This window comes from Nilaparvata lugens, chromosome 6 (assembly GCF_014356525.2).
Source record: "Nilaparvata lugens isolate BPH chromosome 6, ASM1435652v1, whole genome shotgun sequence".
NCBI classification, from domain to species: domain Eukaryota; kingdom Metazoa; phylum Arthropoda; class Insecta; order Hemiptera; family Delphacidae; genus Nilaparvata; species Nilaparvata lugens.
In genome coordinates this window covers 48941571-48960252 of record NC_052509.1, presented here as the reverse complement: position 1 = coordinate 48960252, position 18682 = coordinate 48941571, and the positions used below count along the sequence as shown (strand labels likewise).

General features: G+C 36.4%; 1 protein-coding gene across 1 annotated transcript in view; it reads right to left on the bottom strand.

Annotated features, from left to right (window-relative positions):
• LOC111053433 overlaps nt 1-18682 on the bottom strand; it is an 83946-nt gene that overhangs the window by 46508 nt on the left and 18756 nt on the right. Inside the window, exon 2 of the mRNA XM_039431021.1 lies at nt 4045-4090. The gene's annotated coding sequence lies outside the window, so the exon portion shown is untranslated. The remainder of the gene's footprint in view (nt 1-4044; nt 4091-18682) is intronic.

Genomic DNA, 18682 nt, shown 5'->3' with positions numbered 1-18682 from the left:
ACCTTCTGTTCCCATGGCATATTTTAGTTTTTCCGCCTTAGTAAATGCTTTAAATTATGTAAGAAGAGAGTATCAAAATTTGTCGCCTTACGATGGATATTAATCTCCAATAACCGCTACTAAAACGGTGAATGTACAGGTCCATGAATGTCTTGTAAACGTGTGTCTTTGAACCGCTGAGATGCCTCTGAATTGATGGCGGTCATGGAAGCCAAGCCTAGCTTGGTGTTTGCAGTCTCCTGTCCCATCTAGACGTGTAGAGCTCAACCACAGAGCTTAATTTCAAATTTGCTTTTGAGGTGACAACTTTCTTTCTAAATTAAACAAACCTCCCAGGAATTCCGGATGTGACTCAATGGGTTTCAGTGACTATAAACTTTCAAAGGGGAGGGGGGAAAAGTGCTGAATTAGACTCATTTTTTTATTGTCAAATCGTAACTTTGGGATTTGGGACTTGAGGATTAATAGATTACACATTTTTACGAATCTTTTTGAATAATAGATTTTCGGTTGTATCTTTGCATTGAAATGTGAGGCCATTATTTTCTCTGTAAGAATCCAACCTGGGAATTTCAGTTTTCTTCAAATTTATATTCTATTATCTTTTAAATTACTTAGAGTTGAACTACTATATAACATTATTGAAGGTCCATAATTGATAAATGTTTTTTGTCTTAAAGTTGTAAAGAATCGATTGAAGTTTCAAGGACCATAGCTTTTCTACATTTGGTTTTAATGTCACATATTTTTAAATAATCCTCCTATGTAAAATTTTCGTGATATATCATACTAAGTGTTTTCTATACTTTATTTTGATCTGTCTTCGGAATATTTATTGTTATTTATGATTAACTTCTGAGAAATATCTTTGATAACTTTCAATTCTTCTTTCTTGAATAAGAGTCCTTTGAATTTCTTATGATTCAATCTAGAACGTTTCCAATGTAAAGCAGACAAAGTAGGCTGCTATAGAATTTTCTGTTTCTGAGATTACTTTCTAAATTTGATAATTCCATTTTCGGTTTTCATGATGCAACTTAATTTTTGTTTGTTTTATTAACTGTTGATTTTAACTAAGGGCGACAGTATATTTGATATTTTCTTTCTATTTCGTTGTCTCTTTTGTCATTTCTGGATTCCCATTCTCTAGCGATAAGTATGTTTATCAAGCATCCCTTTTATTAAGTTATATTGTGTGTGCTTCTGAATTCCAAATTAGGTGGAAAATTTGATTATTGTTATTGATCCTTCATTTAACAATCGATGACATATATTGGGTATTTATAACAATAATTTACCAATCTATGGTAAATATTGGGAATTGAATAACATGCCGTCTATTGGATAATTAGATTGGTAAACAATTAGATTTATCATACCATCAAACAAAGTAGTTTCAACTATAACTGTTTCAAATGTAATCGGAATAATGGAATTGATTTCCACGGCGAATCGCTTGTGGGATTTGTATTCAATGTCTGAAATGATTGAGGAAAATCAAGTTGTTAATCATGTCACTACCCAAGACAGTATTCATAAACAACTCAACAGCTTGAATCCACAATGCAGGACTACGAGTACATCCTAATTCGTGAACGATACACCTATGACAAAATTAGTTTGATGCGTCCAACACCACTCGATTCAAATTGCATGCATTCAATTATTCATTTCTAGACATTTCATTCATTTTATTCCTATTCATTTTATTGTAATTGAATTTGAGTCACAATTTAAATGATTCTTCCGAAATCCATGCCGATTTGAGAATTCTCAATTGTTCAATTGAAGTCTTAAAGTGCTTATACAATGAAGAGTATCATAATACATTGAAGAGTAAACAAACACTAAAATTCTCAATAACTAGCTAAAATCAGGAAGAAATCAAGTTTTCGAGGGGTGTGAATTTTAAAAGAGTAATGAATAATTTTGTGATAAATAACTCACCGCCGGCTTATTGAGGGACAACTCCCGATGCGTTGAACCAATATGATTTACATCAAGTTCACTGTACACAATATTTATTTCTGGGAGGCATTCAATATCATTTTTGAACTAGATAGCTCAAATACTGAAAAAAATGAATTAAAATGAGAGTAGATGGCTCAGCAGTCAGTACCCATTTATTCATTCGAATATGATGGGTAATATAATGGGTGTAGAATAAGAATAACTTTTATTGTGTATCATCTATAATATTATAAAGGAAAAAATTGGCGTACACATGTATACGGTATAGGAAGTATACGAATGACGCATCTTCACGTCTCAACTACTGAACTGATAACTTGAAATTTCGCATATATATTCTTAATTTACGATGGATGGTTGTAGGCTTATTTTCAGTTCTTCAAGATTCGAATTTTTAAGACTCAAGTACGTCAACTACGTTAGTTTGTCTAGATTCAATCTATTGAATCTTTTTGTCCTTCAAATAAACCTTTGCGGAGCACGGGTTAGCTACTAGTCTATCACTTCTTTGCTCAACCAAAGGTACGTAATCAATTAATATTCAACTCATTTCTTTCTCAGAAGTCCCGAGCTATCAAATAGATTGATTCTTATTCAAGAAAAAACAAATTTATTGGCTAAGATAAGAACAGAACTCAGAGCATTATGTTTGATCATTGATTGATTGAGTTGTTGCGGATCTAGGAGGGGTGGCGATGAAACTTCAATCAGAACATTATCCAGGAACTGAGTCGTATCAACTCAGAGATGAGCACAACTGGATGCTCAGTAGTATATGACCCAGTTAGGACCGACCGACTGTCGAATTACTATTTAAATTGATCATCCGCTTATTCACAGCACCCTAGTTTGCTTGCCTCTTGCCTCTTGCCTATCTCCCTTCTGCCTTCTACATCCAACCAACTTGGAGAGTTTGGCTTTTCGCCAAGGTAATGCAGACTGGTGATAAGTATCTGTATTTTGAAATCTTGTTTGTAGTCATTGCATGTTATCACCATCACCTATCTGCTAGATCCCAAGAGATCGCTATACACAAAGACTAAGATATCCTCTTTAAATTCTTTCACATCCTCATCCTTAAAGACGCTTTTTTTCAGGATGACTATTGTAAAAGCAGTAAATTCTTCAGATTTATGGATATTGAACTGCATGAATTGAGTCATTTGCAATATTAAATCAATTTATGTTCTCACTGAATAACTCTGTTGAAGTTGATAGACTGTGTTTCAAATTAGCCATTTGAAAATACTTACATTCTGATTGAGAAATGTGGAATTCATTTGACTCAAGTGACCTGGAGATTTGTATTGAAAAAAATGTATTTACTCCAACAGAGTTATTAGGTTATTAAACAACATCAATTTCAACAAAACTTACAAACCTCTCGGCTTGACTTGAAAATTCAATTTCCTTTTAACAGTTAGATATTGTTTTATCGAATTTCATTTATTCCCCTCAATGAAGCCTCTGATTTGAAGTATTTGGAGCTCTAAGATGGAACTTTCAATATGATAAGAGGGAAAATCCGCCCAGATTCGGAACTAGCTGTCTTGTTTCAGCTTAGTCTCTCGAAATCACTAAAGCCATGTAGCTGAAAGCTTCAGAGAGGAAGCTCCGACAGAGTGATTGATTTGTCCAAACAATGAAACGTGCTGGAACTCTGAGTGAAATTATATTGTCACGTCGAGCAGGGGATGAAGAAACTGTATGGGAAGTGGATCAGAATTGTTAAAAACAAAGATTCCACCATTCAGTCCATTCCACACTTCAACTAATAAAGTGAAGAGATGAGGAAGGCATCCCAGAATACTTTCCCTGTTGGATTCATTGATTGCGCTCCACAAGAGTGTGAATGATTGATTGAGAGTGAAGGTGATTTGGTTGAGTGTTTAATCAGGCCTGTTTTCCTGAAGTGCGGGAAGTGCCGTGTGATAGAACCTATTCAAGTTTCAGAGTAAATCTACGGAAGATCTTTGCTCAATAATTTTAACTAGTTTATTGTGATTTTCATTATGTATCTGATCTTAGTAACAAACAGATTATGGATTATTATGATAATGTATGAAACCTTACCTTTAATGTGCGAGATCCGCTTCAAAGAGTCGAAAATTGAAAATCCCTACAACAAGAGAAAATCAGAGTAAGAAAACAGTTTGTTCAAGAGCATTGAATTATTGAATTTGATCAGAATAATTGTTTAAAATTAGAACAATTGATATGTAATATATTTCTAAAATTATTGGAAAAAAGTTGGATAGAAATGCATCACATCCTTAATTTCCTGTATTTTTCTCCTTTAGCCGGCCAGGACAGCCAAGACAAGGCGTTGCATCCTCTATTCTTTTTCTGAGTCCGCCGATAGACATGAACGTTTAATCATCTCATCAAATCACCCTCGCACTTCTCATCACCCATGCACAAGCGAAAAAGTCATGTGGTAATCATCCGAAATAATAAAAATACATGCAACGAGCTGATTGATATTCCTTGAGTAGTGCCTTAATTCATTGGATACTAAACTTCTTTTTCGAAATAATTATATTAATTATTATTAAACGAAAATCCCAATTAAATGCTGTAAATCACCCCGATGACTTCTGCTACTGCAAACATTGAGAACAGGGTAAACGCAAGATGGAAATTCTTTTTCGAAACATTGTTTAAAGTAGAAATGTACTTTGTCAAACATCTTTGAGAAGAGTGGGAAGCCTCTTAACGATTGAAGAACCGAGTTAACTTTTGAAAATAGTGAATCTATTTTGGGAATATTCTGTTGTATTACGACTTTTACAAAATAGTGACGACATCAAGATTAATTTGTTTTGAAAGCACAAGGAAACACTTCTTGGAAAACACTCGGAAATCGGATTATGGACTACAAAACAGTTGTCAGTTTGCGAAACATGTGGAATTCAATGGTTATTAGAGTGGTCAGATTGAACCAAGCTGTGTTACGAGATTAATCTTTTTCATACCATTATTTTTCGAGCACAACCACTAGGATTGTGTTGTGCCTACAGAAAAACAGATCGACATCAGATTTCTCCGATAATCCAAGTTTGACTAGCTGAGTTTTTACTCGGCCAAAGCCGACAGTCATTGTGATAACACTGTGTGATGGCGATGACATCAGTGCGCTCATAAAAACGTGTTCGGCCCCAAGAGGCCAGCCAACGCAAAATGGTATCCAAACGCCGCGTTCTGCCTTTATCTGTATTCGTTTAGCGTGGAAATAAGATTTCGCTAAAGCCTCTGGCGTTGTAGTAGTAACCGACACAGAAGGGTAGGAAAAAACAGATATTGGTTTTTGTTTGCCATGTATCGCGGTCATCCAAATGAAATTGCTCAGCTGGAAGGGGAGGGCGTCACGTTGTGACACCAATATATCTATGTTGTATCGCATGTCGTGCTAATGTTCGCCAGGAATATATCTATGGATATTATGGATGTGCGTACAGATGAGACACGAACATATCTATGACTGTCGATATGTGTGACAGGAATAAACAATGGCGACAAAATTCGGTATTTGGTATCGAATTTGCGATTTTTGCAGCGCGTGTATACATATCATGTTTTGTGATGTAGCAACAAACTCAACAAGCTGGTCCAGGCTGCATGTGAGTTTGCTGCTCTCTTGCCTATTATTCGGGAGGAGGTTCAAATGAAATTAGCTGTCGCAGTGGCGTTTGTACACTAGCTGTCAACGCCAGTTGATGCGTGTGATAGAATAATGCCACTCAGTTACACGCTGCCACACGTGATGTATGGACACAGTCCTCTCGCCACATGCAGCTGCTGATTTCTGACAAGTGTCAACTGGAATAATTATGCTGATGTGTGGAAAACAGTAGTTCTCACTTTCTGATTGATGAGGTTCATGAATGATTTACGAAATTCCATTCTGGCCAGAATATTTAGAGCATTAAATATTAGACTGATTACAGCACTCTGTACTGATGCTAAAATTACTTGTTCTTGTATGAGCTTAATCATTTTGATGTGGGTATCCAAGAATAATATTCTATTATTCCTGGAAAGTTCAACTTATTTAGAATATATTTTTGTTACAATCACACCATAGAAATTGCATTGCAATGGAGTATATAGGCTATTCAAAAAATATTGCATGGAAACTCACAGAAGAATAAAACGTAAAAAAAGAGTTTATTGAAATTTTGATAATTTGAAAAGAAGGGAGTAATTGAGAAAAATCCGAGTTATTCCATTTGAAACCCTGATTCATGTATTGGGATTACTTCAAACTAAATGGATCAGCTTTAGAAACATTATGATATATAGTGTATTGAACTCTTCATCGACCAGGAATACTATAATTCCTGAAATTTATTAATTTTAGAGTGTAATTTGAACTTCTGATTCATGCAAATCTTCATGATAGGACTAGATAACGTGAATAAAAAATGATTTATTAATGGAAAGACAATATTCCAAGTCACACTCCACGTAGAATTATTGTGCTAAGGAAAAAGTATGAGGGGTGAAATTTTTTTCTGATGGAAATGAACATGGTTAGAAAACTAGTGACCGCTTTTATTCATGGGATTCATGTATTCTTTGTGATTGTGTGATAGCAGAAATTAATGTTTAGTCTAGTCTATTAATGAAATTATGTCTAGTCTATCTACCTTTATTTGTAGAAGTTTTCCAAGACCATTGCAAAATAATCAAGTTTTCACCTCTCCCTTCAGAAGGAGGGGGAATACTATATTTCCTTTCCTCTCACTTACAAGGAAAGGAAACCTTTGACATGTATAAATACCGACATTTGTGCATTCATTGATAATGAAATCAAGCAGCGGCTCATTTGGAATAATTGATAGACGGGGTGGATATCGTCAGGTACACATGAAATATGAACAAGAAAACAGAAGTGGAGATTTCTTTACATTACGCATAACACAAGGGTATCTACGACCAATAATGGATCGTAATTCGCATACGCAGTTAACGTTTTTGTTAGAGATGAACGTTTTCGTTTTCTGTATTTATATCTAAAATTATAAAAAATATTCCAAATAATACCAGCATATTGCCATTCAAAAGAAAAAACCTATCCCCCTAACCTACCCGTTTACCTTTTAATCATTAATAAACTTTACCTGTTGGGTTATAAATTATCATTTATTATTGATCCTCGTAAGTCATCAACTACCTATCATTACTTTGCTTGAGTGCTCCTCTAGTCACCATTTTTACATTCCAGCTGAGTCAATGGGTCAATAATGTACTGTAGTATAACATAATAACTGAAACGTTGGGCTGAAATGTCATTGGGTAGTGAACATATCCCAGTTATCCCATCTTTAAACATGTCTCCGATAATAGATGGACCATGAACTGGACGAAAAATGGCCAACTGGGGATTTACGAGTCGGTCATAGGGATGGCGCTGTAATAAATTCAATGCACAAGTATATATCGTAATTTCCCGTCCGCTTAGGGGACTACTAAAGTTTTATAAGCGGTTGAGGTTTTTGGGTTTAGGCAAGCGCTCGCTATTTTTGCTGTGCTCGCAAGAGTGGCGGACTACCTCTGTCAGCCCTCTCAGCTGTATATCTATGTATGTAATAAGCATACAAGCTACGCTTTTAAAACGGAGGGGAATTGGAAAAGCTGCTTGCTGGGCTTATATTGAATATTGGAGAGACATGGTCTGTGCATACAAGAAGCATAGGCTATACTACTCTAAAAATGGGAAACTTATTTTTCCTGTCGAAATACCTGCTTCAACTCATCCTACACAGAATAGTGCATTATTCATCAATTTCAGAGAAAAAGATTGGGTCCATTTTGTTGCATGTAATCCATTTGGGGGAATGTCACCGATAATGCATCTTCAACATGTATTTTGAATAGGATGAGCCCCAAAGATCACCGGTTTTGATAACTTGAATCAAATGGAAGGGCTCATTTAACAAATACATTGGCATCCTTATTCAGCATTCAAAGTACTCAAGTTCAAGCGCTCTAGTGCGTTGGCACGAAATAACTCTGAAATAAAAGTTGAGTGTACTACACAACAGGGCTTCTACTTTCATTCCGATATTGATAAAATTTACAATCGAATATTCTTCATTCATCATTGATTTTCAACTTCAACAAAGCCGTAAACTACAAACTGGAAGTTTGAAGTTTAAACTTGAAGCTTAATATTCAAAAAAGACTTCTCAGGGGTTATATTTTCAACAAGGCCATCGAATTAGAACTTCGAAGATAGAAGTCACAAGACATCAAATCACATGACCCTATGGTCGGATTACGGATGATGTGATTGGTTGAAGCAATCCTGAAACCGATCACGGTAAACATTACAGGAGAACACAAATCAAGTGAGTGCTTCATATCAGTGAACCAGATATGAACAGTTCAAAACGAGGTTTTTGTACCCATGTTGATATTGTCACATCTAAAATTTTAGCCAATAGTAACTGATAACAAATAAATTATCCCGTTTTTGGCAACCCAGATATTTCAAATTTGGGATCCAGTCATAGCGGATTGGTACCACAAAACAGAGCAGCGATGGTCGGATTAAATTGCTTACAACCACAATGTAAAATGAAATTGGAACTTGGGTTGCAACTGATTAAACCGCTAACAAGAGGGCATTTGTCTGCTTGTTGTTATTGTATTGAGCTGTTGCCGTTGCAATGGAAGTGCAATGCCTGATCGGCGACGAGTTCAATTTATTTTTAGCAGGCAATCGCACTCATCGAATCCAATATCGGAGCAGCTTCTTCCTTCCATTTGTGCACCAATATCAATCGAGGCTCTATCCACATCCACCTCTCGAAAAACAATATGAAGAGAATCTTGAGATTCTAGTAGTCTTTCTCTCCACCGGTTCATTGCGATTGGAACAATTTCCACCATGGTCTCAGTTTTCAAAAATGTCTGATATTGTATCAAGTAATAGAATATAGAGTAATTTTACTCAACATTAAAGTTAACTGGCTCAGATTGGAGATATTGATCCTTCATCAAGATTAATCAATCAATGATTCAAGATAATATTAATGTATTTGAATTATAAAAAAACTATTGGATGTCTTAAATAATATATACATCATAACTTAACAAAGGAATATGAATTATTGTTAACGATGAATTGAACCCCCACTTAATTAATGATAATATTGAGAGTGACCTGGCTGGCTCAGGTCTGGTGTGAGAGTTTTCAGGTCGCAACTGATCAAGTTCAGGGCCTCTGACATGACCTAACGCTTGCTTTTTAGGCAGCCGGGACCGACAGCTTAACGTGTATATCCGAAACACGGGATTGGCCCGAGAAAGATATCTTGCACGGGCTGGGATTTAAACCCGGGCCTCTGGATTATAAAGTCAGCATCTAATCCACTCGACTATGACCACTTTTAATTGAAAACATCTGACCAACCTACCCTCTATACAAATTTAGATCAATTTGGACAGACAATGAGGAGGTTCTGGAGCTTGAAAACAGTCAAAAATAACTGCACTTTAAAAATTTAAATTAATTTGGACAAAGTGATTCAGAATTGGATAAGGCTGTGATGCCAGCTTCTAGAAGTAACGAAATAGATGGTAACTTGGGACTAGGCTATAGAAAAGAATCACAAAATAGAAGATGCGAGAGTAGTGAACTAATTTGCATCATCACTGCAAGTATTCATGAAAATAGCGAATACTCATAAGTTTCGAGTTTTTTTCCAAAGGATCCTTATAGGATGGGACTCGTGTAGTTTCTTGTGAAGAATAAAAGTATGAAAACCATTAGTCGTGCTGTTTACTGGTAGAGTGGTCATTACTGTTCAAACTTCCACATGTCAACAAATAAAAAAGTGATTTTAATCTGTTATCTTCAGTTTGTATACAAATATAGGGCCAATGACCTGGCAAAGACTGATATGGCAGTCTAAACGCAACATCGTGCCCTAAGAAGAGTTCAAGACCAGATCTTTGCAAGAGGCTGCTTGTTCGCTCTCCAGCTCTGCAGGTATCCTGCTGCTTTGTTTAATAATCCCAAAACAGAAGCACGAACTAGAAGAACCGGTAATAAGGCACGCCTCCCAGATAAATTTAGTTCCACAAACTATTAAACGAGTCGCTTACGTGATTAGAGGTTGTAACTTTGAACAAAAGAGGTTCTTGAACTATTGTTGAGAACAAACTATTGAAGAGAATGTAGAGTTTACAACATCCATAGCATCTATCATGCTTGAGTGGAATGATTAAGAGATGCAGTCACTTCAATTCAGCGAGTCAAGCTGCATTTATCAGATCAGTGGAAATACATTAATAAATTATTGGGAAACTAGCATTATCAATTGATAACTGAAAATGAATACTCTCTCCTATACAAGAACTACCATAACATGAGAATTTTTTTTTCAATCATGACTTAAAAACAATAACTTCCTATTGATTGAGATAAAAAGCCACACAAACGTCCAACACTATATGAAGGAGTTGAGATTTTAAAATTCTCCATCAGAATCAAATAATATTAAACTCGAGATGAGGATCAGAAAACTCAACTGAAAAACTAGATTCTATGACAGTATGTGAGGCCTCATAATATTGGAACCTATTGATTTAGTGATTTATTTTGTATCTATTAGTCAATTGGATCAATCATTTGATGCTTAAAATTTCAGTCACTACAAGTAAATGGCTGAAGGGGCATAGATTAGGAATTTAGGAGATTACGAATTGAGTCTAATCATTCTGAAACCAATGCATTATCTTCATGTTATAAATCCAACTCAATGTTGAAATTTCCAAATTTTCGATTCACCGAATGAATTTCCTTACTGGAGAGAGTTTACGGGTGTAGGCAAGAATTATTATATTTTCAATTCCTCCATCAGGCCAGCAGCGACCGATTATATCATGACTTCATTAAACAACCAAAATCGATCAAATTGCTGCCATCTGTTGGCAACAGGGGTGCCACTCTTAATTACCAATGCAGTCTAATCGTGTACTGACTCGGCTGATGTATGACGCTCATTCTGCATGAAGTACATTACCGATTAACGTATCCATTAGAATTACCGCAGGGGGGTGGGGACACTGAGTGTGGTTGGTGCTGTAGGTTAATTACAACTTGGCCCAGATTATAACTAACTTGTGAAGTTGGTCGTGGGTTGGTTTGTAGTGGCAGAACTGTTGTCACTAGTCACGATCGGCACAAGGAGTAGACCTGCTCCAGGCTCCAGGTTATCCTCCTCCCTCCTCTTCGTCACAGTTAATAATTCAGGCAAAAGCAATTCGCTTGCTCTACTCGATGCATGTACTCTGATAGCAATTGAAGTTCGACAGTTAACTACTGTAGAAACTCAGAGAGCACACGATATTCCAAAATCATGTAATCAAACAATAACTACTTAGATTGTAGGGTTTATAACAACTCTCCGATGACAAGTCATGTTGGATAAATGCAGCAGATTCTTTGTTACAACTTTTTTTCTTTTCATAGGTTTAGAACCCAATCTAAATCTGTAGGTTCACTCCGACCCACTTGTCTTGTAGCGTTCCGATCCCACTCCGATCATGCAGGTGTAAGACTCTATGATAGCGAGACAGACAATGGATTTGAATGTGGAAAATCTCATATGATCTGTATAAGTACTACCAACAACCCTCCAGCCCACAGAAGAATCATGCATGAAACGCTGTGAGTAAAGAATCTATAATAATTTAATCTTTAACCAGGATATTTTACACTATTCATTTCTGCTTTGAGAGGTCCCTTGCGTACAGGTGCAGACGAAAATTTTTCAGAAAATTATTGAGGTAAATAGAGTTTGAGGTATTTGTGGCTGGCCCATTAGGGCGGGCGTTCTATTGCAGCTGACAGCGACTTGAAGAGCTGGCAGATGGAAAGAGTGGATGAATGCGAGACGAGAAATGGTGCTTGAAAGAGAAAAGGGTAAACACAGCCGCTTTCAAGAAGCATTGTTCACACATAGGCAGCGCAGGGCAGGGAGAACAGCTTCCTGTTTCGTGAAGACTCGAAAAGTGGACTGGCTCTTCAGCGACGACAAAAACGGTGCCTTTGCGCCACCAATTTACCAAACTGCGCGCTCTAGACCTTATAGCAGGTCTCACATCTCAGCTACTGCATCTTCAACTAATGCTCCTTCACTTTAGAACCTGGTACTTGGTTGCAGGAAAAGGTATCCAATAACTTTTCTTTTTAAATTCACGTTATACTATGATAGGACATCATAAAATATATTTAGAAACTTATAAATTATAGCACAGAATACGAATTTAGGAATGGTTTCTCTGTTTTCCATCTTTGCTGACCGCAGTGATACGATGTAGAGTGAGGTTTTGAGTGAAGTAGAGTCATGAACAACAGAAGAGTGAGTGTGAAAAATCTTCAAGTACTATAAGACATGCTGGATTGTTAAGAGATGAACAAGTCTTGCTCAAGATGTAATTTCATCAATGATGAAAAATGAATGGTAGCAATGGAAAACAATCAGTGTTCAAAAAATTGAGAAGGTTTTTACCACGTTTCACAAATTATTTGTGAGAAATATTTTCATAGATCTTTCTTATCGAACAGCCCAATCGAAGATAACCTGATTATAATGAAGAGAAAGAAATAGAGCGGGAGAGAGATTAAGTTTCTACACTCAGAATCATGGAAAGTGATGTGAGAATGATTGAGGGATTCTGATTCAGATTCAGATTACTCTATTCATGTTTCAGAAAACTAAACTATGTAACAAAACTAAACTATGTAACAAAACAATATTCAACTTACGTTCTAGCGTTGAAAATAAACACCAGAAGCAGTGGGATAATTTGGTGAATCATATTAAACTAGAGAGTTCTACAATAATATTGAGCAAGAAAAATGATGAAAGTTTGGACCTTTAGATGTCCATTCTCAGAAAGGGTATCGAGGATACCTTCCCTTCAGAATTTCACCGTAAAAGAGAGAGAGAGAAAGAGAGAGTGAGAGAGATAGAACCGGACAAAACTATAACCTTACTATGTCATTGAAGTAAGATTTGCAAAAGTTATCTTCTCCATCAGTGAATTTAGGATGTTGGAAAGAGTTGTCGGAGAAGTTTCGAGAACGGTAGTAGAGTGCCAATATAATACGGCCAAAAAGGAATTGATGGATTCATGAATCTTAGGAATAAAATAAAAATGAAGTGGGCCCTTGCACCTTAAATTGGAAGAAATGGAACGTCTTCTAAAGGAAGATTTAATCAAAATCGACATTTGGAGTTCAGTCACGTCCCGCGCCCAAACTCAATTATGTAAGAGATTTTTCAGCAGTCAAGTCACCTTGGAGTGGGTAATGATCGACTCTTGGAATCGGTTCATTTTTCAATAAATGATCCAACTTGAGAGTATCATGTAACAAGATATGACGCTACTTAAAACTTACTTTCTTACCCTGATCAATGATTTCAAAGTGCGCTATGCGAATTTCATTTTCGTGATTTGTTTGAACATTCAAATGTCAAACATCACTTTGAGTAAGTCAAAGAAATGGCTTGAAGGAAATAAGGTATGATGTTCCTCAAAGGAAGTAAATTCTAGAAAATTATTCAGAGGAATGTTTACTACCCAAATTTATTTAAATAAAAACTGAAAACTATAAAAGTCAACGAGTCATGGATAATGCACAATCTGTGTGTTCTCACTTATAAAGTTCAACTCTCAAATTATCAGGCTATGCTAATTGCCTTACTAAGCATAATCTATTGTATGGTCTATTATGAACTCATTACAAGTTTTGTAATCAGTGATCAGTTGATTCAGTATAGACTTGAAATTAATGTGATTTCTTGAAAATTGTTAAAGCTAGATTTAGAGTCATCCCTTTACACATAGTATTGAGGTTCTATACTTTTGAAATTCATAGAAATACATGGAATCTTTGTTCTGGTTACAATATTAGCGTTATCATAAGGCTATCATAATCTATAGCTAAGGTGTTGAAGTAGATTTTTTTTTAATTTGACGCTACGATCAATCTCTCTTTCATCTTTTATGCTTTCCTCCACAATCACTGTGATTCAACAATGATGATCGAATGTGAGCGCTGGACTTCTAATTAATTTGAAGTAACTTTTTCAATTTCCCGCCAGTACACACCAGCAGTTTCGTATGAAAACTCTCACACACTTTACATACCAGCACAAAAGCTTTCCATGAACTTTTCAATATTGAAACTTTCTCAATAAATGGTCTGTCATAATTTCGGAATGCTCTCTTCTTCTGTGCGTGAAATGTGAGACATCATTTGATTTAATGCCACTTGGCATTATTAAATCGTCGCTTACAGTTGGAATGAATGAGCGGCCATTCATTGCTCAAACGCCGCAGCATCTGCCCTCAAATACGGCAGACGATGTACTGAGCTGAGAGCGGGGCGGCCCTTTGTGGCGCATAGAAATAAGTTTCTCAAAGCGTCTCGCGCACACGCATGCACACATATATGAAACTGTTTCACGTCTGTGAAAAGCTGCCGCTATTATTGAGCCCGAATTCTGAACCCATATCCACGTTTCTGTAATATATCACGTAGACGCATTATTAGACGCATTTAATGCGCCACGTAACTCTTCTTCGCAGGTGTTGACGCCTTTTGAATTTCGCCAACAAAATCAACCGCCAACAATGCCGCCGCATCTTCTCATTCAGAAGTTTTGAAGGGAGCCATTATCCGACCAGAGCTTGTTTTACAGTAGTCCAATCCTGCCAGTGGAATAGCGAATAGTTGGTGCGCTTAAAATCATACCGTAATTGTCATTTGAAACTGACAACTCTAGATAATATGAGTCATGTTTTTAAATCTACAGAGAAATGAGGATAATAGTTTACTGAGAATAATAACAGAGAAAAGAGTGTGATTCGAAGTGAGGGAGGAAACTGAGGGGCAACAATGCTACGAGGGTTTAAGAAAAGTATTTACAGTAGAATGCTATTCGAGAGACGAATTGGTGTCTTTTTCATGTCATTCCTTTATTATTATTACATACAAATTTAACACTTCAAACACATAGATATCAATGGAATTTTGTGCAATAATGCTTATATAGGTTCAATAATTTTGATAGAAAGGCCTATAATAATAATAAGAACGAGAAATGGATAAGTATTAGTGGAAAACTCGGTATTAGTGGAAGTATAGTGGTATGAGTGAATGTTTAAAATGTTTACCATGATTAGTTTACCAAGTGTTATTCAGTAAAGTTATTGATGAACCATCGAGATAGGAGAATAGGATTAAAAAGATTCTAATCAAATACTGATGGTTCTAGAAAAAAACAAGATAATCCATTGGATGTAGAGCACCTGCAATCCATGGTTAGTCAAAGTATAATTATGACAAATGAGTTATCGATTCACAAATCGACGCATAAGAGTACTTAACTCGTTTGCAACTGAAATGGAAGCTGGGATCAATTAATTCAACTGGCGAATCCGAGTTGGAACGAAGCTTGGATCTCACATCAAATGCAGCCCAGTAGTTCTAGCCTATATGAGACAGAAGATGCTGGTAGCTGGTAAAGTCGTAAATCCCCAATATCACTCAGTTTCAGGCCACTGGCTTCACTTGCACTCACAAGTGCTTCGTAATACTTCGGGGCCTGTTCGTAATTGAAACCTATCCCACAGTTCAATCGGCCAAGTTTCTTTTCGGATGAAGGCTTTCCTGATGGAAGGATCGTGCAAGCCTGCAAGCTTGAATCACAAGGGAGTAACGCCTGCTTGCCACAAGTGACTTGGAGACGCTTGATGCCGAGGAGTGACGTGCATGTCAATTTGAGGAGACAATCAATGATTACTCTGGAGAATTGACGAAACGTTGGAAACTTTTCTGCGGGAAGTATCTGAAAGTTCCATCTACTGAAAAGAATACACATCAAGGAATATAGTTGCAGAATACAGACTGGCAATACAGTTGTGTGTTCAGACCATTGGATCCTTTTTCTAGCTCTATTTCGCTGATAACATACAAGAGAAATAAATGCATAATAAATGGACTGTCCAATATCATTCGCCAGGTGGAATTTACTCACTTTTCACAGTTTTAGTCGAGAGTAGAAACATATCAAAAATTGTACTCAATAAGTATTAATTTTCTTCTTGTATAGTCTACCAAAATTGTTATGGATGCACTAAATATAGTAATGGGAGTGTATTAATAAGTCAGAATAATAGATAATTGATATCAATATTGAATTGAAAATTCAATGTTCAAAAGCAGAAAGAATTTTGTGACTGGACAAAGATTATTATTGTAAATGAACAGTAGGTGAGTCGATTTCCAAGTCAGGAGTTCTTGAGTTTAAATTTCAGTCCAACTCTCTCTTTCAGAATAAATACTTTCTAATAGATAGATTGATAAGAGGTCAAATTTTAGTCGTAAATGACTCAATTTATATGTCAGTTAGTAGAGTAAACATGAAACAGTAATTCTAAAATAATCCATCAAAAAATGGGTCTTTAATTTGTACGAATTTGATTATGTTATGAATTGTTTACTATAGGAAATGTCGTGAGACATTGGATATGAGCTTCAAGCACTGAAAACTATCATCGTGGAAGGTGGCGCTCTAAAGTAGAGTCCTCTCAAAGTGGAATGATTCTAGGAAAAGACAATCCGTAAACGTTTGCTTATGACAAATGATAAGTGAAATTGTGTAGTTGAGCCCCATTGCTGCCTAATGATCAAACGTTGAGAGCCAACTGTTCTTCCTTGACAATGAGCCTTTTCCCAGTTCAGGCACGTACCATTTGGCTGGCACGTACAGCAAAGCATTTTGTTAGCCAGAGGTAACAAATTTCAGCCGTCTTCACAACTTCCAGTTCAAATAGCTTCCTTAAACGGATTTGGGTTGCATTCTGCAACTGCGCTATTTTTCATCTCGATTATTGTCCTGATACTTGCAAAAGCTCCTCTTGAAAAATTACAATTTTAACGTGGAACTTGACCACTTGAACTTAGAAGCGAAAATTTTGTCAAATTGTCAGGTGGTTGACAGATCTAATTGAAAACTGAAGACTCTCCTATCTTTTACCATTCCTTTATTGGAACCACATAATTAAAAAACGAGGATACAATGATACACTGACTGACAAAATGAAACTAGGATTAGGCCCTTTCGGCGAGTACCATGTCACACTTTGTATTCTATACTGCTTCATTCAATTCTCCTCGAAAGAAGGAAGTAAAACTACTAAAATGCTTATCACATTGGGTTGAATCAATGCACAGAATACTGAGGTTTTTCAATCCTCAAGACATTGAGGAAAGCGGGAAATTCAATCCATTTCTTCTAACACCAATTTCAATCCGATTTTCTGAACAGAGCTATGATATCATAATGCGGTGGACACAAACTCTATTCTCCACAGCTTACATTTTCGAAAGGAACATGGACGATACCCAGTGAATCGTTAAGGGGAGCTCAGACTTTTACCGCTGACCATTCGAGTTTAATTAAGGAGGAAGTCCTTTCACGCACTTTGTACTTCATTTTCAACATCCTCCATCTCAGTTTATTAAAGTAAACGTAGGCTTTGAAACGGATCCATTCACACAGAAGGGAACAAATAGGCAAGCAGGGCCAGCGAACTTGGAAGAAGAAGTTCAGAAGCAAGAAAGAGTAGAGGAAATTTCTTGCTTTAGAAAGCGGGCGCAGATAATCCTTTTTATGGCGTCCTTCCTTTGTATTCTCGATGAAAATGGAATTATCAACTTCGGTTCATAGCTTCGTGAAAAGAGGACTAGCCTATCTCGGAGAAGATTTAAGTTGTGTTGAAGCTGTTGTACTGTGAAACGTGATTCGACGTAGATTGTGCGGAAAACATCATGTTGATATCAGAAGTGTAATCATTTTCTTGCATTCACCAGTAAAGGAAGAGGAGCAGAAATTTTCTCAATAACAACTTTCCTCCGTCCATAAACCACAACACGCTGCCACTCAGCAACTTAGAACCCGCATCCAACGAGTATTATTATAACGCTTTCTGGCGTATATGTGAATTCGATGCAATTTTCTGCGGGATGTTCACTGCGGAGGCTACCCTTGGAGGTGCGTACAGATTTTAGCACCACGAGTCCACGAACACACGCATTTCACTTTTCATCAGCTGATGCTATTTACCTGATAAGCTGATGCTTATTATACCTTTTTTTAATAAATGAATAATTTATTTGCCAAAAAACAAAATACAAGAAATACCTGTATTTGTACAGTCGAATTCTCCAATGAAGTATCCGTAACATATTCCCATATTCATTTATATAAGTAGGCGTAATAAGTAGGTGTAATAATTGCAACTGTCAATGATGAATCACTTCGAGCTCATTTCGAGTTTCACATTATACCCGAATTGTATTCTAATCAGTACCAGTACTTAGTACCATGAATTGCATTATTAATTTAGGAACATTATCATCATATAAAAATATAATAATGAATTAACGGAGCTTATTTCAACTATACATTTCCAAATTATGCAAATTAAGAATAAATTGATTCATTCTTGAGAGATATGGATCCTGTAGACTTTCCATAGACTATAAGCTTCTATTTTTTCACGCTGATTCACTGTTGGGAGTTGAGAGAAAGTTCACTATTATTCGAATGAACTGAGAATGTTCTTTCAATTCAGCTTGTATTTCAATGGAGTAGAGTTTCCTCTAATTGTGGGGATTCAT